The sequence below is a fragment of the Lissotriton helveticus genome, chromosome 4_1 (genome assembly GCF_964261635.1).
Source record: "Lissotriton helveticus chromosome 4_1, aLisHel1.1, whole genome shotgun sequence".
NCBI lineage: Eukaryota > Metazoa > Chordata > Amphibia > Caudata > Salamandridae > Lissotriton > Lissotriton helveticus.
The window spans coordinates 1,200,435,168-1,200,454,829 of NC_136063.1; the positions used below are offsets into that span (position 1 = coordinate 1,200,435,168).

General features: G+C 30.6%; 21 non-coding genes across 21 annotated transcripts; all 21 read left to right on the top strand.

The window, feature by feature from the left end:
- The first annotated feature begins 133 nt into the window (after nucleotides 1-133).
- On the top strand, nucleotides 134-207 carry TRNAT-AGU (transfer RNA threonine (anticodon AGU)). The gene has a single exon. It is a non-coding gene; the product is annotated as a tRNA-Thr (tRNA).
- A 436-nt stretch (nucleotides 208-643) lies between these two features.
- TRNAT-CGU (transfer RNA threonine (anticodon CGU)) lies at nucleotides 644-716 on the top strand. Its single transcript has one exon. It is a non-coding gene; the product is annotated as a tRNA-Thr (tRNA).
- Nucleotides 717-1,656: 940 nt separating this feature from the next.
- Nucleotides 1,657-1,729, top strand: TRNAT-CGU (transfer RNA threonine (anticodon CGU)). The gene has a single exon. It is a non-coding gene; the product is annotated as a tRNA-Thr (tRNA).
- Nucleotides 1,730-2,159: 430 nt separating this feature from the next.
- TRNAT-AGU (transfer RNA threonine (anticodon AGU)) lies at nucleotides 2,160-2,233 on the top strand. The gene has a single exon. It is a non-coding gene; the product is annotated as a tRNA-Thr (tRNA).
- Nucleotides 2,234-2,675: 442 nt separating this feature from the next.
- TRNAT-CGU (transfer RNA threonine (anticodon CGU)) lies at nucleotides 2,676-2,748 on the top strand. The gene has a single exon. It is a non-coding gene; the product is annotated as a tRNA-Thr (tRNA).
- A 430-nt stretch (nucleotides 2,749-3,178) lies between these two features.
- On the top strand, nucleotides 3,179-3,252 carry TRNAT-AGU (transfer RNA threonine (anticodon AGU)). The gene has a single exon. It is a non-coding gene; the product is annotated as a tRNA-Thr (tRNA).
- Nucleotides 3,253-3,689: 437 nt separating this feature from the next.
- On the top strand, nucleotides 3,690-3,762 carry TRNAT-CGU (transfer RNA threonine (anticodon CGU)). The gene has a single exon. It is a non-coding gene; the product is annotated as a tRNA-Thr (tRNA).
- Nucleotides 3,763-4,184: 422 nt separating this feature from the next.
- Nucleotides 4,185-4,259, top strand: TRNAT-AGU (transfer RNA threonine (anticodon AGU)). The gene has a single exon. It is a non-coding gene; the product is annotated as a tRNA-Thr (tRNA).
- Nucleotides 4,260-4,696: 437 nt separating this feature from the next.
- Nucleotides 4,697-4,770, top strand: TRNAT-CGU (transfer RNA threonine (anticodon CGU)). Its single transcript has one exon. It is a non-coding gene; the product is annotated as a tRNA-Thr (tRNA).
- Nucleotides 4,771-6,726: 1,956 nt separating this feature from the next.
- TRNAT-CGU (transfer RNA threonine (anticodon CGU)) lies at nucleotides 6,727-6,799 on the top strand. Its single transcript has one exon. It is a non-coding gene; the product is annotated as a tRNA-Thr (tRNA).
- A 937-nt stretch (nucleotides 6,800-7,736) lies between these two features.
- On the top strand, nucleotides 7,737-7,809 carry TRNAT-CGU (transfer RNA threonine (anticodon CGU)). The gene has a single exon. It is a non-coding gene; the product is annotated as a tRNA-Thr (tRNA).
- Nucleotides 7,810-8,749: 940 nt separating this feature from the next.
- TRNAT-CGU (transfer RNA threonine (anticodon CGU)) lies at nucleotides 8,750-8,823 on the top strand. Its single transcript has one exon. It is a non-coding gene; the product is annotated as a tRNA-Thr (tRNA).
- Nucleotides 8,824-9,764: 941 nt separating this feature from the next.
- On the top strand, nucleotides 9,765-9,838 carry TRNAT-CGU (transfer RNA threonine (anticodon CGU)). The gene has a single exon. It is a non-coding gene; the product is annotated as a tRNA-Thr (tRNA).
- Nucleotides 9,839-10,779: 941 nt separating this feature from the next.
- On the top strand, nucleotides 10,780-10,852 carry TRNAT-CGU (transfer RNA threonine (anticodon CGU)). Its single transcript has one exon. It is a non-coding gene; the product is annotated as a tRNA-Thr (tRNA).
- Nucleotides 10,853-11,789: 937 nt separating this feature from the next.
- Nucleotides 11,790-11,863, top strand: TRNAT-CGU (transfer RNA threonine (anticodon CGU)). The gene has a single exon. It is a non-coding gene; the product is annotated as a tRNA-Thr (tRNA).
- A 941-nt stretch (nucleotides 11,864-12,804) lies between these two features.
- On the top strand, nucleotides 12,805-12,878 carry TRNAT-CGU (transfer RNA threonine (anticodon CGU)). The gene has a single exon. It is a non-coding gene; the product is annotated as a tRNA-Thr (tRNA).
- Nucleotides 12,879-13,818: 940 nt separating this feature from the next.
- On the top strand, nucleotides 13,819-13,891 carry TRNAT-UGU (transfer RNA threonine (anticodon UGU)). The gene has a single exon. It is a non-coding gene; the product is annotated as a tRNA-Thr (tRNA).
- Nucleotides 13,892-14,832: 941 nt separating this feature from the next.
- On the top strand, nucleotides 14,833-14,905 carry TRNAT-CGU (transfer RNA threonine (anticodon CGU)). The gene has a single exon. It is a non-coding gene; the product is annotated as a tRNA-Thr (tRNA).
- Nucleotides 14,906-15,842: 937 nt separating this feature from the next.
- TRNAT-CGU (transfer RNA threonine (anticodon CGU)) lies at nucleotides 15,843-15,916 on the top strand. The gene has a single exon. It is a non-coding gene; the product is annotated as a tRNA-Thr (tRNA).
- A 941-nt stretch (nucleotides 15,917-16,857) lies between these two features.
- On the top strand, nucleotides 16,858-16,930 carry TRNAT-CGU (transfer RNA threonine (anticodon CGU)). The gene has a single exon. It is a non-coding gene; the product is annotated as a tRNA-Thr (tRNA).
- A 1,956-nt stretch (nucleotides 16,931-18,886) lies between these two features.
- Nucleotides 18,887-18,960, top strand: TRNAT-CGU (transfer RNA threonine (anticodon CGU)). The gene has a single exon. It is a non-coding gene; the product is annotated as a tRNA-Thr (tRNA).
- Nucleotides 18,961-19,662: the final 702 nt, after the last annotated feature.

A 19,662-nucleotide genomic window follows, 5' to 3' on the forward strand; every position in this document is an offset into this window, starting at 1 on the left:
AATAAGTGAAGCGTCTTCATCTAAAGTGTTTGAGTAGAGAAGACTGTGAACTTATAAAATATTATGAATGTGAAAAAAACAATATTCTCTTGAACACCATAAAGAAAAGTCTTTCAAACTTAAGACTCAAGGGGGTGCTGTGGCTTAGCTGGTTAAAGCACCTGTCTAGTAAACAGGAGATCCTGAGTTCAACTCTCAGCCGTGCCTTGCTTTTCTCTTTGTTATATAACAAATCATTTTCTTTAGGTACTATTTTGATACAATTAAAATATAAAAGTCTGATTAATCTTACTGTTGAACAGATCATCTTAAACCTCATAAAAACCCAAGTATTTTCAAGATTATAGAGTGAATACTTTTATTGCAAAATAAAAAAAACATATCTATGAAAAAGACGTAGATGACATTACTACCTCTATTTGAGCAATATTAATGCCTTCATGAAAAGAACATTGTAAAGTATTCAAGAAATGAAATTGGGTTTTATAAGAGTACTTGTTTATTAAAACTTATTAATACTTGTTTAGTGATTGAGTATCTTTTTGTGATTAAGATTACAGTACATATAAAGAAGAATTAATAGCAGGAAACAAATTTTCATCATCAACAATAAATTATTCATGAGTTTTATTTCATTGACGTTGGTGCTGTGGCTTAGTGATTAAAGCGCCTGTCTCGTAAACAGGAAATCCTGAGTTCAAATCTCAACAGCACCTAACTGTTTTCTCCATGCTTTAGAAATAATTTTCATCAAACAAGTGTTTAATACAATTTAAGAATAAACGTCTGGTTCTATGAACTTTAGAAAAAGTTATCATAAAACGATATAAAATTCTTGGTATTGTGAAGATTTTTGTAGGAATGCATTGACTGAAATAGCGAAAAGAAAATGACAAAGAACAAGATAGAGCTGAATGATCACTCGGTTGTTGAATACAACTAATCCATTCTTCAGCAAGGTATATTTTAAAATTCTATGAATAGGGTAAACTTCAAATTAGAGAGGTGTTTTTGAATAAGTGAAGCGTCTTTATCTAAAGTGTTTGAGTAGAGAAGACTGTGAACTTATAAAATATTATGAAAGTGAAAAAAACAATATTCTCTTGAACACCATAAAAAAAGTCTTTCAAAATTAAGACTCAAGCGGGTGATGTGGCTTAGCTGGTTAAAGTGCCTGGCTAGTAAACAGGAGATCCTGAGTTCAACTCTCAGCAGTGCCTTGCTTTTCTCTTTGTTATATAACAAATCATTTTCATTAGGTCCTATTTTGATACAATTAAAATATAAAAGTCTGATTAATCTTACTGTTGAACAGATCATCTTAAACCTCATAAAACCAAAGTATTTTCAAGATTATAGAGTGAATACTGTTGTTGCAAAATAAAAAAAGACATATCTATGAAAAAGACGTAGATGACATTACTACCTCTATTTGAGCAATATTAATGCCTTCATGAAAAGAAAATTGTAAAGTATTCAAGAAATGAAATTGGGTTTTATAGGAGTACTTGTTTATTAAAACCTATTAATACTTGTTTAGTGATTGAGTATCTTTTTCTGATTAAGATTACAGTGCATATAAAGAAGAATTAATAGCAGGAAACAAATTTTCATCATCAACAATAAATTATTCATGAATTTTACTTCATTGATGTTGGTGCTGTGGCTTAGTGGTTAAAGCGCCTGTCTCGTAAACAGGAAATCCTGAGTTCAAATCTCAGCAGCACCTAACTGTTTTCTCCATGCTTTAGAAATAATTTTCATCAAACAAGTGTTGAATACAATTTAAGAATAAATGTCTGGTTCTATGAACTTTAGGAAAAGTTATCATAAAACGAAATAAAATACTTGGTATTGTGAAGATTTTTGTAGGAATGCATTGACTGAAATAGCGAAAAGAAAATGACAAAGAACAAGATAGAGCTGAATGATCACTCGGTTGTTGAATACAACTAATCCATTCTTCAGCAAGGTATATTTTAAAATTCTATGAATAGGGTAAACTTCAAATTAGAGAGGTGTTTTTGAATAAGTGAAGCGTCTTCATCTAAAGTGTTTGAGTAGAGAAGACTGTGAACTTATAAAATATTATGAAAGTGAAAAAACAATATTCTCTTGAACACCATAAAGAAAAGTCTTTCAAACTTAAGACTCAAGGGGGTGCTGTGGCTTAGCTGGTTAAAGCGCCTGTCTAGTAAACAGGAGATCCTGAGTTTAACTCTCAGCAGTGCCTTGCTTTTCTCTTTGATATATAACAAATCGTTTTCATTAGGTCCTATTTTGATACAATTAAAATATAAAAGTCTAATTAATCTTATTGTTGAACAGAACAGATCATCTTAAACCTCATAAAAACCCAAGTATTTTCAAGATTATAGAGTGAATACTGTGATTGCAAAATAAAAAAAGACATATCTATGAAAAAGACGTAGATGACATTACTACCTCTATTTGAGCAATATTAATGCCTTCATGAAAAGAAAATTGTAAAGTATTCAAGAAATGAAATTGGGTTTTATAAGAGTACTTGTTTATTAAAATCTATTAATACTTGTTTAGTGATTGAGTATCTTTTTCTGATTAAGATTACAGTACATATAAAGAAGAATTAATAGCAGGAAACAAATGTTCATCATCAACAATAAATTATTCGTAAATTTTACTTCATTGACGTTGGTGCTGTGGCTTAGTGGTTAAAGCGCCTGTCTCGTAAACAGGAAATCCTGAGTTCAGATCTCAGCAGCACCTAACTGTTTTCTCCATGCTTTAGAAATAATTTTCATCAAACAAGTGTTGAATACAATTTAAGAATAAACGTCTGGTTCTATGAACTTTAGAAAAAGTTATCATAAAACGAAATAAAATACTAGGTATTTTGAAGATTTTTGTAGGAATGCATTGACTGAAATAGCGAAAAGAAGATGACAAAGAACAAGATAGAGCTGAATGATCACTCGGTTGTTGAATACAACTAATCCATTCTTCAGCAAGGTGTATTTTAAAATTCTATGAATAGGGTAAACTTCAAATTTGAGAGGTGTTTTTGAATTAGTGAAGCGTCTTCATCTAAAGTGTTTGAGTAGAGAAGACTGTGAACTTATAAAACATTATGAAAGTGAAAAAACAATATTCTTTTGAACACCATAAAGAAAAGTCTTTCAAACTTAAGACTCAAGGAGGTGCTGTGGCTTAGCTGGTTAAAGCGCCTGTCTAGTAAACAGGAGATCCTGAGTTCAACTCTCAGCAGTGCCTTGCTTTTCACTTTGTTATATAACAAATCATTTTCATTAGGTCCTATTTTGATACAATTACAATATAAAAGTCTGATTAATCTTACTGTTGAACAGATCATCTTAAACCTCATAAAAACCCAAGTATTTTCAAGATTATAGAGTGAATACTGTTATTGAAAAATAAAAAAAGACATATCTATGAAAAAGACGTAGATGACATTACTACCTCTATTTGAGCAATATTAAAGCCTTCATGAAAAGAAAATTGTAAAGTATTCAAGAAATGAAATTGGGTTTTATAAGAGTACTTGTTTATTAAAACCTAGTAATACTTGTTTAGTGATTGAGTATCTTTTTCTGATTAAGATTACAGTACATATAAAGAAGAATTAAAAGCAGGAAAATAATTTTCATCATCAACAATAAATTATTCATGAATTATACTTCATTGACGTTGGTGCTGTGGCTTAGTGGTTTAAGCGCCTGTCTCGTAAACAAGAAATCCTGAGTTCAAATCTCAGCAGCACCTAACTGTTTTCTCCATGCTTTAGAAATAATTTTCATCAAACAAGTGTTGAATACAATTTAAGAATAAACGTCTGGTTCTATGAACTTTAGAAAAAGTTATCATAAAACGAAATAAAATACTTGGTATTGTGAAGATTTTTGTAGGAATGCATTGACTGAAATAGCGAAAAGAAAATGACAAAGAACAAGATAGAGCTGAATGATCACTCGGTTGAATACAACTAATCCATTCTTCAGCAAGGTATATTTTAAAATTCTATGAATAGGGTAAACTTCAAATTAGAGAGGTGTTTATAAGTGAAGCGTCTTCATCTAAAGTGTTTGAGTAGAGAAGACTGTGAACGTATAAAATATTATGAAAGTGAAAAAACAATATTCTCTTGAACACCATAAAGAAAAGTCTTTCAAACTTAAGACTCAAGGGGTTGCTGTGGCTTAGCTGGTTAAAGCGCCTGTCTAGTAAACAGGAGATCCTGAGTTCAACTCTCAGCAGTGCCTTGCTTTTCTCTTTGTTATATAACAAATCATTTTCATTAGGTCCTATTTTGATACAATTAAAATATAAAAGTCTGAATAATCTTACTGTTGAACAGATCATCTTAAACCTCATAAAAACCCAAGTATTTTCAAGATTATAGAGTGAATACTGTTATTGCAAAATAAAAAAAGACATATCTATGAAAAAGACGTAGATGACATTACTACCTCTATTTGAGCAATATTAAAGCCTTCATGAAAAGAAAATTGTAAAGTATTCAAGAAATGAAATTGGGTTTTATAAGAGTACTTGTTTATTAAAACCTATTAATACTTGTTTAGTGATTGAGTATCTTTTTCTGATTAAGATTACAGTACATATAAAGAAGAATTAATAGCAGGAAACAAATTTTCATCATCAACAATAAATTATTCATGAATTTTTCTTCATTGACCTTGGTGCTGTGGCTTAGTGGTTAAAGCGCCCGTCTCGTAAACAGGATAATCCTGAGTTCAAATCTCAGCAGCACCTAACTGTTTTCTCCATGCTTTAAAAATAATTTTCATCAAACAAGTGTTGAATACAATTTAAGAATAAACGTCTGGTTCTATGAACTTTAGAAAAAGTTATCATTAAACGAAATAAAATACTTGGTATTGTGAAGATTTTTGTAGGAATGCATTGACTGAAATAGCGAAAAGAAAATGACAAAGAACAAGATAGAGCTGAATGATCACTCGGTTGTTGAATACAACTAATCCGTTTTTCAGCAAGGTATATTTTAAAATTCTATGAATAGGGTAAACTTCAAATTAGAGAGGTTTTTTTGAATAAGTGAAGCGTCTTTATCTAAAGTGTTTGAGTAGAGAAGACTGTGAACTTATAAAATATTATGAAAGTGAAAAAACAATAGTCTCTTTAACACCATAAAGAAAAGTCTTTCAAACTTAAGATTCAAGGGGGTGCTGTGGCTTAGCTGGTTAAAGCACCTGTCTAGTAAACAGGAGATCCAGAGTTTAACTCTCAGCAGTGCCTTGCTTTTCTCTTTGTTATATAACAAATCATTGTCATTAGGTCCTATTTTGATACAATTAACATATAAAAGTCTGATTAATCTTACTGTTGAACAGATCATCTTAAACCTCATAAAAACCCAAGTATTTTCAAGATTATAGAGTGAATACTGGTATTGTAAAATTAAAAAAGACATATCTATGAAAAAGACGTAGATGACATTACTACCTCTATTTGAGCAATATTAATGCCTTCATGAAAAGAAAATTGTAAAGTATTCAAGAAATGAAATTGGGTTTTATAAGAGTACTTGTTTATTAAAACCTATTAATACTTGTTTAGTGATTGAGTATCTTTTTCCGATTAAGATTACAGTACATATAAAGAAGAATTAATAGCAGGAAACAAATTTTCATCATCAACAATAAATTATTCATGAATTTTACCTCATTGACCTTGGTGCTGTGGCTTAGTGGTTAAAGCGCCCGTCTCGTCAACAGGATAATCGTGAGTTCAAATCTCAGCAGCACCTAACTGTTTTCTCCATGCTTTAAAAATAATTTTCATCAAACAAGTGTTGAATACAATTTAAGAATAAACGTCTGGTTCTATGAACTTTAGAAAAAGTTATCATAAAACGAAATAAAATACTTGGTATTGTGAAGATTTTTGTAGGAATGCATTGACTGAAATAGCGAAAAGAAAATGACAAAGAACAAGATAGAGCTGAATGATCACTCGGTTGTTGAATACAACTAATCCATTCTTCAGCAAGGTATATTTTAAAATTCTATGAATAGGGTAAACTTCAAATTTGAGAGGTGTTTTTGAATAAGTGAAGCGCCTTCATCTAAAGTGTTTGAGTAGAGAAGACTGTGAACTTATAAAACATTATGAAAGTGAAAAAACAATATACTCTTGAACACCATAAAGAAAAGTCTTTCAAACTTAAGACTCAAGGGGGTGCTATGGCTTAGCTGGTTAAAGCGCCAGTCTAGTAAACAGGAGATCCTGAGTTCAACTCTCAGCAGTGCCTTGCTTTTCACTTTGTTATATAACAAATCATTTTCATTAGGTCCTATTTTGATACAATTAAAATATAAAAGTCTGATTAATCTTACTGTTGAACAGATCATCTTAAACCTCATAAAAACCCAAGTATTTTCAAGATTATAGAGTGAATACTGTTATTGCAAAATAAAAAAAGACATATCTATGAAAAAGACGTAGATGACATTACTACCTCTATTTGAGCAATATTAAAGCCTTCATGAAAAGAAAATTGTAAAGTATTCAAGAAATGAAATTGGGTTTTATAAGAGTACTTGTTTATGAAAACCTAGGAATACTTGTTTAGTGATTGAGTATCTTTTTCTGATTAAGATTACAGTACATATAAAGAAGAATTAAAAGCAGGAAACAAATTTTCATCATCAACAATAAATTATTCATGAATTATACTTCATTGACGTTGGTGCTGTGGCTTAGTGGTTAAAGCGCCTGTCTCGTAAACAGGAAATCCTGAGTTCAAATCTCAGCAGCACCTAACTGTTTTCTCCATGCTTTAGAAATAATTTTCATCAAACAAGTGTTGAATACAATTTAAGAATAAACATCTGGTTCTATGAACTTTAGAAAAAGTTATCATAAAACGAAATAAAATACTTGGTATTGTGAAGATTTTTGTAGGAATGCATTGACTGAAATAGTGAAAAGAAAATGACAAAGAACAAGATAGAGCTGAATGATCACTCGGTTGTTGAATACAACTAATCCATTCTTCAGCAAGGTATATTTTAAAATTCTATGAATAGGGTAAACTTCAAATTAGAGAGGTGTTTATAAGTGAAGCGTCTTCATCTAAAGTGTTTGAGTAGAGAAGACTGTGAACGTATAAAATATTATGAAAGTGAAAAAACAATATTCTCTTGAACACCATAAAGAAAAGTCTTTCAAACTTAAGACTCAAGGGGGTGCTGTGGCTTAGCTGGTTAAAGCGCCTGTCTAATAAACAGGAGATCCTGAGTTCAACTCTCAGCAGTGCCTTGCTTTTCTCTTTGTTATATAACAAATAATTTTCATTAGGTCCTATTTTGATACAATTAAAATATAAAAGTCTGATTAATCTTACTGTTGAACAGATCATCTTAAACCTCATAAAAACCCAAGTATTTTCAAGATTATAGAGTGAATACTGTTATTGCAAAATAAAAAAAGACATATCTATGAAAAAGATGTAGATGACATTACTACCTCTATTTGAGCAATATTAATGCCTTCATGAAAAGAAAATTGTAAAGTATTCAAGAAATGAAATTGGGTTTTATAAGAGTACTTGTTTATTAAAACTTAATAATACTTGTTTAGTGATTGAGTATCTTTTTGTTATTAAGATTACAGTACATATAAAGAAGAATTAATAGCAGGAAACACATTTTCATCATCAACAATAACTTATTCATGAATTTTATTTCATTGACGTTGGTGCTGTGGCTTAGTGGTTAAAGTTCCTGTCTCGTAAACAGGATATCCTGAGTTCAAATCTCAGCAGCACCTAACTGTTTTCTCCATGCTTTAGAAATAATTTTCATCAAACAAGTGTTGAATACAATTTAGGAATAAACGTCTGGTTCTATGAACTTTAGAAAAAGTTATCATAAAACGAAATAAAATACTTGGTATTGTGAAGATTTTTGTAGGAATGCATTGACTGAAATAGCGAAAAGAAAATGACAAAGAACAAGATAGAGCTGAATGATCACCGGTTGTTGAATACAACTATTCCGTTTTTCAGCAAGGTATATTTTAACATTCTATGAATAGGGTAAACTTCAAATTAGAGAGGTTTTTTTGAATAAGTGAAGCGTCTTTATCTAAAGTGTTTGAGTAGAGAAGACTGTGAACTTATAAAATATTATGAAAGTGAAAAAACAATATTCTCTTTAACACCATAAAGAAAAGTCTTTCAAACTTAAGATTCAAGGGGGTGCTGTGGCTTAGCTGGTTAAAGCGCCTGTCTAGTAAACAGGAGATCCAGAGTTCAACTCTCAGCAGTGCCTTGCATTTCTCTTTGTTATATAACAAATCATTTTCATTAGGTCCTATTTTGATACAATTAAAATATAAAAGTCTGATTAATCTTACTGTTGAACAGATCATCTTAAACCTCATAAAAACCCAAGTATTTTCAAGATTATAGAGTGAATACTGTTATTGCAAAATAAAAAAAGACATATCTATGAAAAAGACGTAGATGACATTGCTACCTCTATTTGAGCAATATTAAAGCCTTCATGAAAAGAAAATTGTAAAGTATTCAAGAAATGAAATTGGGTTTTATAAGAGTACTTGTTTATTAAAACCTAGTAATACTTGTTTAGTGATTGAGTATCTTTTTCTGATTAAGATTACAGTACATATAAAGAAGAATTAATAGCAGGAAACACATTTTCATCATCAACAATAAATTATTCATGAATTTTAATTCATTGACCTTGGTGCTGTGGCTTAGTGGTTAAAGCGCCCGTCTCGTAAACAGGATAATCCTGAGTTCAAATCTCAGCAGCACCTAACTGTTTTCTCCATGCTTTAAAAATAATTTTCATCAAACAAGTGTTGAATACAATTTAAGAATAAACGTCTGGTTCTATGAACTTTAGAAAAAGTTATCATAAAACGAAATAAAATACTTGGTATTGTGAAGATTTTTGTAGGAATGCATTGACTGAAATAGCGAAAAGAAAATGACAAAGAACAAGATAGAGCTGAATGATCACTCGGTTGTTGAATACAACTAATCCGTTTTTCAGCAAGGTATATTTTAAAATTCTATGAATAGGGTAAACTTCAAATTAGAGAGGTTTTTTTGAATAAGTGAAGCGTCTTTATCTAAAGTGTTTGAGTAGAGAAGACTGTGAACTTATAAAATATTATGAAAGTGAAAAAACAATAGTCTCTTTAACACCATAAAGAAAAGTCTTTCAAACTTAAGATTCAAGGGGGTGCTGTGGCTTAGCTGGTTAAAGCACCTGTCTAGTAAACAGGCGATCCAGAGTTCAACTCTCAGCAGTGCCTTGCTTTTCTCTTTGTTATATAACAAATCATTGTCATTAGGTCCTATTTTGATACAATTAACATACAAAAGTCTGATTAATCTTACTGTTGAACAGATCATCTTAAACCTCATAAAAACCCAAGTATTTTCAAGATTATAGAGTGAATACTGGTATTGCAAAATTAAAAAAGACATATCTATGAAAAAGACGTAGATGACATTACTACCTCTATTTGAGCAATATTAATGCCTTCATGAAAAGAAAATTGTAAAGTATTCAAGAAATGAAATTGGGTTTTATAAGAGTACTTGTTTATTAAAACCTATTAATACTTGTTTAGTGATTGAGTATCTTTTTCTGATTAAGATTACAGTACATATAAAGAAGAATTAATAGCAGGAAACAAATTTTCATCATCAACAATAAATTATTCATGAATTTTACCTCATTGACCTTGGTGCTGTGGCTTAGTGGTTAAAGCGCCCGTCTCGTAAACAGGATAATCATGAGTTCAAATCTCAGCAGCACCTAACTGTTTTCTCCATGCTTTAAAAATAATTTTCATCAAACAAGTGTTGAATACAATTTAAGAATAAACGTCTGGTTCTATGAACTTTAGAAAAAGTTATCATAAAACGAAATAAAATACTTGGTATTGTGAAGATTTTTGTAGGAATGCATTGACTGAAATAGCGAAAAGAAAATGACAAAGAACAAGATAGAGCTGAATGATCACTCGGTTGTTGAATACAACTAATCCATTCTTCAGCAAGGTATATTTTAAAATTCTATGAATAGGGTAAACTTCAAATTTGAGAGGTGTTTTTGAATAAGTGAAGCGTCTTCATCTAAAGTGTTTGAGTAGAGAAGACTGTGAACTTATAAAACATTATGAAAGTGAAAAAACAATATTCTCTTGAACACCATAAAGAAAAGTCTTTCAAACTTAAGACTCAAGGGGGTGCTATGGCTTAGCTGGTTAAAGCGTCAGTCTAGTAAACAGGAGATCCTGAGTTCAACTCTCAGCAGTGCCTTGCTTTTCACTTTGTTATATAACAAATCATTTTCATTAGGTCCTATTTTGAAACAATTAAAATATAAAAGTCTGATTAATCTTACTGTTGAACAGATCATCTTAAACCTCATAAAAACCCAAGTATTTTCAAGATTATAGAGTGAATACTGTTATTGCAAAATAAAAAAAGACATATCTATGAAAAAGACGTAGATGACATTACTACCTCTATTTGAGCAATATTAAAGCCTTCATGAAAAGAAAATTGTAAAGTATTCAAGAAATGAAATTGGGTTTTATAAGAGTACTTGTTTATTAAAACCTAGGAATACTTGTTTAGTGATTGGGTATCTTTTTCTGATTAAGATTACAGTACATATAAAGAAGAATTAAAAGCAGGAAACAAATTTTCATCATCAACAATAAATTATTCATGAATTATAGTTCATTGACGTTGGTGCTGTGGCTTAGTGGTTAAAGCGCCTGTCTCGTAAACAGGAAATCCTGAGTTCAAATCTCAGCAGCACCTAACTGTTTTCTCCATGCTTTAGAAATAATTTTCATCAAACAAGTGTTGAATACAATTTAAGAATAAACATCTGGTTCTATGAACTTTAGAAAAAGTTATCATAAAACGAAATAAAATACTTGGTATTGTGAAGATTTTTGTAGGAATGCATTGACTGAAATAGCGAAAAGAAAATGACAAAGAACAAGATAGAGCTGAATGATCACTCGGTTGTTGAATACAACTAATCCATTCTTCAGCAAGGTATATTTTAAAATTCTATGAATAGGGTAAACTTCAAATTAGAGAGGTGTTTATAAGTGAAGCGTCTTCATCTAAAGTGTTTGAGTAGAGAAGACTGTGAACGTATAAAATATTATGAAAGTGAAAAAACAATATTCTCTTGAACACCATAAAGAAAAGTCTTTCAAACTTAAGACTCAAGCGGGTGCTGTGGCTTAGCTGGTTAAAGAGCCTGTCTAATAAACAGGAGATCCTGAGTTCAACTCTCAGCAGTGCCTTGCTTTTCTCTTTGTTATATAACAAATCATTTTCATTAGGTCCTATTTTGATACAATTAAAATATAAAAGTCTGATTAATCTTACTGTTGAACAGATCATCTTAAACCTCATAAAAACCCAAGTATTTTCAAGATTATAGAGTGAATACTGTTATTGCAAAATAAAAAAAGACATATCTATGAAAAAGACGTAGATGACATTACTACCTCTATTTGAGCAATATTAAAGCCTTCATGAAAAGAAAATTGTAAAGTATTCAAGAAATGAAATTGGGTTTTATAAGAGTACTTGTTTATTAAAACCTAGTAATACTTGTTTAGTGATTGAGTATCTTTTTCTGATTAAGATTACAGTACATATAAAGAAGAATTAATAGCAGGAAACACATTTTCATCATCAACAATAAATTATTCATGAATTTTAATTCATTGACCTTGGTGCTGTGGCTTAGTGGTTAAAGCGCCCGTCTCGTAAACAGGATAATCCTGAGTTCAAATCTCAGCAGCACCTAACTGTTTTCTCCATGCTTTAAAAATAATTTTCATCAAACAAGTGTTGAATACAATTTAAGAATAAACGTCTGGTTCTATGAACTTTAGAAAAAGTTATCATAAAACGAAATAAAATACTTGGTATTGTGAAGATTTTTGTAGGAATGCATTGACTGAAATAGCGAAAAGAAAATGACAAAGAACAAGATAGAGCTGAATGATCACTCGGTTGTTGAATACAACTAATCCGTTTTTCAGCAAGGTATATTTTAAAATTCTATGAATAGGGTAAACTTCAACTTAGAGAGGTTTTTTTGAATAAGTGAAGCGTCTTTATCTAAAGTGTTTGAGAAGAGAAGACTGTGAACCTATAAAATATTATGAAAGTGAAAAAACAATAGTCTCTTTAACACCATAAAGAAAAGTCTTTCAAACTTAAGATTCAAGGGGGTGCTGTGGCTTAGCTGGCTAAAGCACCTGTCTAGTAAACAGGAGATCCAGAGTTCAACTCTCAGCAGTGCCTTGCTTTTCTCTTTGTTATATAACAAATCATTGTCATTAGGTCCTATTTTGATACAATTAAAATATAAAAGTCTGATTAATCTTACTGTTGAACAGATCATCTTAAACCTCATAAAAACCCAAGTATTTTCAAGATTATAGAGTGAATACTGGTATTGCAAAATTAAAAAAGACATATCTATGAAAAAGACGTAGATGACATTACTACCTCTATTTGAGCAATATTAAAGCCTTCATGAAAAGAAAATTGTAAAGTATTCAAGAAATGAAATTGGGTTTTATAAGAGTACTTGTTTATTAAAACCTATTAATACTTGTTTAGTGATTGAGTATCTTTTTCTGATTAAGATTACAGTACATATAAAGAAGAATTAATAGCAGGAAACAAATTTTCATCATCAACAATAAATTATTCATGAATTTTACCTCATTGACCTTGGTGCTGTGGCTTAGTGGTTAAAGCGCCTGTCTCGTAAACAGGATAATCGTGAGTTCAAATCTCAGCAGCACCTAACTGTTTTCTCCATGCTTTAAAAATAATTTTCATCAAACAAGTGTTGAATACAATTTAAGAATAAACGTCTGGTTCTATGAACTTTAGAAAAAGTTATCATAAAACGAAATAAAATACTTGGTATTGTGAAGATTTTTGTAGGAATGCATTGACTGAAATAGCGAAAAGAAAATGACAAAGAACAAGATAGAGCTGAATGATCACTCGGTTGTTGAATACAACTAATCCATTCTTCAGCAAGGTATATTTTAAAATTCTATGAATAGGGTAAACTTCAAATTTGAGAGGTGTTTTTGAATACGTGAAGCGTCTTCATCTAAAGTGTTTGAGTAGAGAAGACTGTGAACTTATAAAACATTATGAAAGTGAAAAAACAATATTCTCTTGAACACCATAAAGAAAAGTCTTTCAAACTTTAGACTCAAGGGGGTGCTATGGCTTAGCTGGTTAAAGCGCCAGTCTAGTAAACAGGAGATTCTGAGTTCAACTCTCAGCAGTGCCTTGCTTTTCACTTTGTTATATAACAAATCATTTTCTTAGGTCCTATTTTGATACAATTAAAATATAAAAGTCTGATTAATCTTACTGTTGAACAGATCATCTTAAACCTCATAAAAACCCAAGTATTTTCAAGATTATAGAGTGAATACTGTTATTGCAAAATAAAAAAAGACGTATCTATGAAAAAGACGTAGATGACATTACTACCTCTATTTGAGCAATATTAAAGCCTTCATGAAAAGAAAATTGTAAAGTATTCAAGAAATGAAATTGGGTTTTATAAGAGTACTTGTTTATTAAAACCTAGGAATACTTGTTTAGTGATTGAGTATCTTTTTCTGATTAAGATTACAGTACATATAAAGAAGAATTAAAAGCAGGAAACAAATTTTCATCATCAACAATAAATTATTCATGAATTATACTTCATTGACGTTGGTGCTGTGGCTTAGTGGTTAAAGCGCCTGTCTTGTAAACAGGAAATCCTGAGTTCAAATCTCAGCAGCACCTAACTGTTTTCTCCATGCTTTAAAAATAATTTTCATCAAACAAGTGTTGAATACAATTTAAGAATAAACGTCTGGTTCTATGAACTTTAGAAAAAGTTATCATAAAACGAAATAAAATACTTGGTATTGTGAAGATTTTTGTAGGAATGCATTGACTGAAATAGCGAAAAGAAAATGACAAAGAACAAGATAGAGCTGAATGATCACTCGGTTGTTGAATACATCTAATCCATTCTTCAGCAAGGTATATTTTAAAATTCTATGAATAGGGTAAACTTCAAATTTGAGAGGTGTTTTTGAATAAGTGAAGCGTCTTCATCTAAAGTGTTTGAGTAGAGAAGACTGTGAACTTATAAAACATTATGAAAGTGAAAAAACAATATTCTCTTGAACACCATAAAGAAAAGTCTTTCAAACTTAAGACTCAAGGGGGTGCTATGGCTTAGCTGGTTAAAGCGCCAGTCTAGTAAACAGGAGATCCTGAGTTCAACTCTCAGCAGTGCCTTGCTTTTCACTTTGTTATAGAACAAATCATTTTCATTAGGTCCTATTTTGATACAATTAAAATATAAAAGTCTGATTAATCTTACTGTTGAACAGATCATCTTAAACCTCATAAAAACCCAAGTATTTTCAAGATTATAGAGTGAATACTGTTATTGCAAAATAAAAAAAGACATATCTATGAAAAAGACGTAGATGACATTACTACCTCTATTTGAGCAATATTAAAGCCTTCATGAAAAGAAAATTGTAAAGTATTCAAGAAATGAAATTGGGTTTTATAAGAGTACTTGTTTATTAAAACCTAGGAATACTTGTTTAGTGATTGAGTATCTTTTTCTGATTAAGATTACAGTACATATAAAGAAGAATTAAAAGCAGGAAACAAATTTTCATCATCAACAATAAATTATTCATGAATTGTACTTCATTGACGTTGGTGCTGTGGCTTAGTGGTTAAAGCGCCTGTCTCGTAAACAGGAAATCCTGAGTTCAAATCTCAGCAGCACCTAACTGTTTTCTCCATGCTTTAGAAATAATTTTCATCAAACAAGTGTTGAATACAATTTAAGAATAAACATCTGGTTCTATGAACTTTAGAAAAAGTTATCATAAAACGAAATAAAATACTTGGTATTGTGAAGATTTTTGTAGGAATGCATTGACTGAAATAGCGAAAAGAAAATGACAAAGAACAAGATAGAGCTGAATGATCACTCGGTTGTTGAATACAACTAATCCATTCTTCAGCAAGGTATATTTTAAAATTCTATGAATAGGGTAAACTTCAAATTAGAGAGGTGTTTATAAGTGAAGCGTCTTCATCTAAAGTGTTTGAGTAGAGAAGACTGTGAACGTATAAAATATTATGAAAGTGAAAAAACAATATTCTCTTAAACACCATAAAGAAAAGTCTTTCAAACTTAAGATTCAAGGGGGTGCTGTGGCTTAGCTGGCTAAAGCACCTGTCTAGTAAACAGGAGATCCAGAGTTCAACTCTCAGCAGTGCCTTGATTTTCTCTTTGTTATATAACAAATCATTGTCATTAGGTCCTATTTTGATACAATTAAAATATAAAAGTCTGATTAATCTTACTGTTGAACAGATCATCTTAAACCTCATAAAAACCCAAGTATTTTCAAGATTATAGAGTGAATACTGGTATTGCAAAATTAAAAAAGACATATCTATGAAAAAGACGTAGATGACATTACTACCTCTATTTGAGCAATATTAAAGCCTTCATGAAAAGAAAATTGTAAAGTATTCAAGAAATGAAATTGGGTTTTATAAGAGTACTTGTTTATTAAAACCTATTAATACTTGTTTAGTGATTGAGTATCTTTTTCTGATTAAGATTACAGTACATATAAAGAAGAATTAATAGCAGGAAACAAATTTTCATCATCAACAATAAATTATTCATGAATTTTTCCTCATCGACCTTGGTGCTGTGGCTTAGTGGTTAAAGCGCCCGTCTCGTAAACAGGATAATCGTGAGTTCAAATCTCAGCAGCACCTAACTGTTTTCTCCATGCTTTAAAAATAATTTTCATCAAACAAGTGTTGAATACAATTTAAGAATAAACGTCTGGTTCTATGAACTTTAGAAAAAGTTATCATAAAACGAAATAAAATACTTGGTATTGTGTAGATTTTTGTAGGAATGCATTGACTGAAATAGCGAAAAGAAAATGACAAAGAACAAGATAGAGCTGAATGATCACTCGGTTGTTGAATACAACTAATCCATTCTTCAGCAAGGTATATTTTAAAATTCTATGAATAGGGTAAACTTCAAATTTGAGAGGTGTTTTTGAATAAGTGAAGCGTCTTCATCTAAAGTGTTTGAGTAGAGAAGACTGTGAACTTATAAAACATTATGAAAGTGAAAAAACAATATTCTCTTGAACACCATAAAGAAAAGTCTTTCAAACTTTAGACTCAAGGGGGTGCTATGGCTTAGCTGGTTAAAGCGCCAGTCTAGTAAACAGGAGATCCTGAGTTCAACTCTCAGCAGTACCTTGCTTTTCACTTTGTTATATAACAAATCATTTTCATTAGGTCCTATTTTGATACAATTAAAATATAAAAGTCTGATTAATCTTACTGTTGAACAGATCATCTTAAACCTCATAAAAACCCAAGTATTTTCAAGATTATAGAGTGAATACTGTTATTGCAAAATAAAAAAAGACATATCTATGAAAAAGACGTAGATGACATTACTACCTCTATTTGAGCAATATTAAAGCCTTCATGAAAAGAAAATTGTAAAGTATTCAAGAAATGAAATTGGGTTTTATAAGAGTACTTGTTTATTAAAACCTAGGAATACTTGTTTAGTGATTGAGTATCTTTTTCTGATTAAGATTACAGTACATATAAAGAAGAATTAAAAGCAGGAAACAAATTTTCATCATCAACAATAAATTATTCATGAATTATACTTCATTGACGTTGGTGCTGTGGCTTAGTGGTTAAAGCGCCTGTCTCGTAAACAGGAAATCCTGAGTTCAAATCTCAGCAGCACCTAACTGTTTTCTCCATGCTTTAGAAATAATTTTCATCAAACAAGTGTTGAATACAATTTAAGAATAAACATCTGGTTCTATGAACTTTAGAAAAAGTTATCATAAAACGAAATAAAATACTTGGTATTGTGAAGATTTTTGTAGGAATGCATTGACTGAAATAGCGAAAAGAAAATGACAAAGAACAAGATAGAGCTGAATGATCACTCGGTTGTTGAATACAACTAATCCGTTTTTCAGCAAGGTATATTTTAAAATTCTATGAATAGGGTAAACTTCAACTTAGAGAGGTTTTTTTGAATAAGTGAAGCGTCTTTATCTAAAGTGTTTGAGTAGAGAAGACTGTGAACCTATAAAATATTATGAAAGTGAAAAAACAATAGTCTCTTTAACACCATAAAGAAAAGTCTTTCAAACTTAAGATTCAAGGGGGTGCTGTGGCTTAGCTGGCTAAAGCACCTGTCTAGTAAACAGGAGATCCAGAGTTCAACTCTCAGCAGTGCCTTGCTTTTCTCTTTGTTATATAACAAATCATTGTCATTATGTCCTATTTTGATACAATTAAAATATAAAAGTCTGATTAATCTTACTGTTGAACAGATCATCTTAAACCTCATAAAAACCCAAGTATTTTCAAGATTATAGAGTGAATACTGGTATTGCAAAATTAAAAAAGACATATCTATGAAAAAGACGTAGATGACATTACTACCTCTATTTGAGCAATATTAAAGCCTTCATGAAAAGAAAATTGTAAAGTATTCAAGAAATGAAATTGGGTTTTATAAGAGTACTTGTTTATTAAAACCTATTAATACTTGTTTAGTGATTGAGTATCTTTTTCTGATTAAGATTACAGTACATATAAAGAAGAATTAATAGCAGGAAACAAATTTTCATCATCAACAATAAATTATTCATGAATTTTTCCTCATTGACCTTGGTGCTGTGGCTTAGTGGTTAAAGCGCCCGTCTCGTAAACAGGATAATCGTGAGTTCAAATCTCAGCAACACCTAACTGTTTTCTCCATGCTTTAAAAAAAATTTTCATCAAACAAGTGTTGAATACAATTTAAGAATAAACGTCTGGTTCTATGAACTTTAGAAAAAGTTATCATAAAACGAAATAAAATACTTGGTATTGTGAAGATTTTTGTAGGAATGCATTGACTGAAATAGCGAAAAGAAAATGACAAAGAACAAGATAGAGCTGAATGATCACTCGGTTGTTGAATACAACTAATCCATTCTTCAGCAAGGTATATTTTAAAATTCTATGAATAGGGTAAACTTCAAATTTGAGAGGTGTTTTTGAATAAGTGAAGCGTCTTCATCTAAAGTGTTTGAGTAGAGAAGACTGTGAACGTATAAAATATTATGAAAGTGAAAAAACAATATTCTCTTGAACACCATAAAGAAAAGTCTTTCAAACTTAAGACTCAAGGGGGTGCTGTGGCTTAGCTGGTTAAAGCGCCTGTCTAATAAACAGGAGATCCTGAGTTCAACTCTCAGCAGTGCCTTGCTTTTCTCTTTGTTATATAACAAATCATTTTCATTAGGTCCTATTTTGATACAATTAAAATATAAAAGTCTGATTAATCTTACTGTTGAACAGATCATCTTAAACCTCATAAAAACCCAAGTATTTTCAAGATTATAGAGTGAATACTGTTATTGCAAAATAAAAAAAGACATATCTATGAAAAAGACGTAGATGACATTACTACCTCTATTTGAGCAATATTAAAGCCTTCATGAAAAGAAAATTGTAAAGTATTCAAGAAATGAAATTGGGTTTTATAAGAGTACTTGTTTATTAAAACCTAGTAATACTTGTTTAGTGATTGAGTATCTTTTTCTGATTAAGATTACAGTACATATAAAGAAGAATTAATAGCAGGAAACACATTTTCATCATCAACAATAAATTATTCATGAATTTTAATTCATTGACCTTGGTGCTGTGGCTTAGTGGTTAAAGCACCCGTCTCGTAAACAGGATAATCCTGAGTTCAAATCTCAGCAGCACCTAACTGTTTTCTCCATGCTTTAAAAATAATTTTCATCAAACAAGTGTTGAATACAATTTAAGAATAAACGTCTGGTTCTATGAACTTTAGAAAAAGTTATCATAAAACGAAATAAAATACTTGGTATTGTGAAGATTTTTGTAGGAATGCATTGACTGAAATAGCGAAAAGAAAATGACAAAGAACAAGATAGAGCTGAATGATCACTCGGTTGTTGAATACAACGAATCTGTTTTTCAGCAAGGTATATTTTAAAATTCTATGAATAGGGTAAACTTCAACTTAGAGAGGTTTTTTTGAATAAGTGAAGCGTCTTTATCTAAAGTGTTTGAGTAGAGAAGACTGTGAACCTATAAAATATTATGAAAGTGAAAAAACAATAGTCTCTTTAACACCATAAAGAAAAGTCTTTCAAACTTAAGATTCAAGGGGGTGCTGTGGCTTAGCTGGTTAAAGCACCTGTCTAGTAAACAGAAGATCCAGAGTTCAACTCTCATCAGTGCCTTGCTTTTCTCTTTGTTATATAACAAATCATTGTCATTAGGTCCTATTTTGATACAATTAAAATATAAAAGTCTGATTAATCTTACTGTTGAACAGATCATCTTAAACCTCATAAAAACCCAAGTATTTTCAAGATTATAGAGTGAATACTGGTATTGCAAAATTAAAAAAGACATATCTATGAAAAAGACGTAGATGA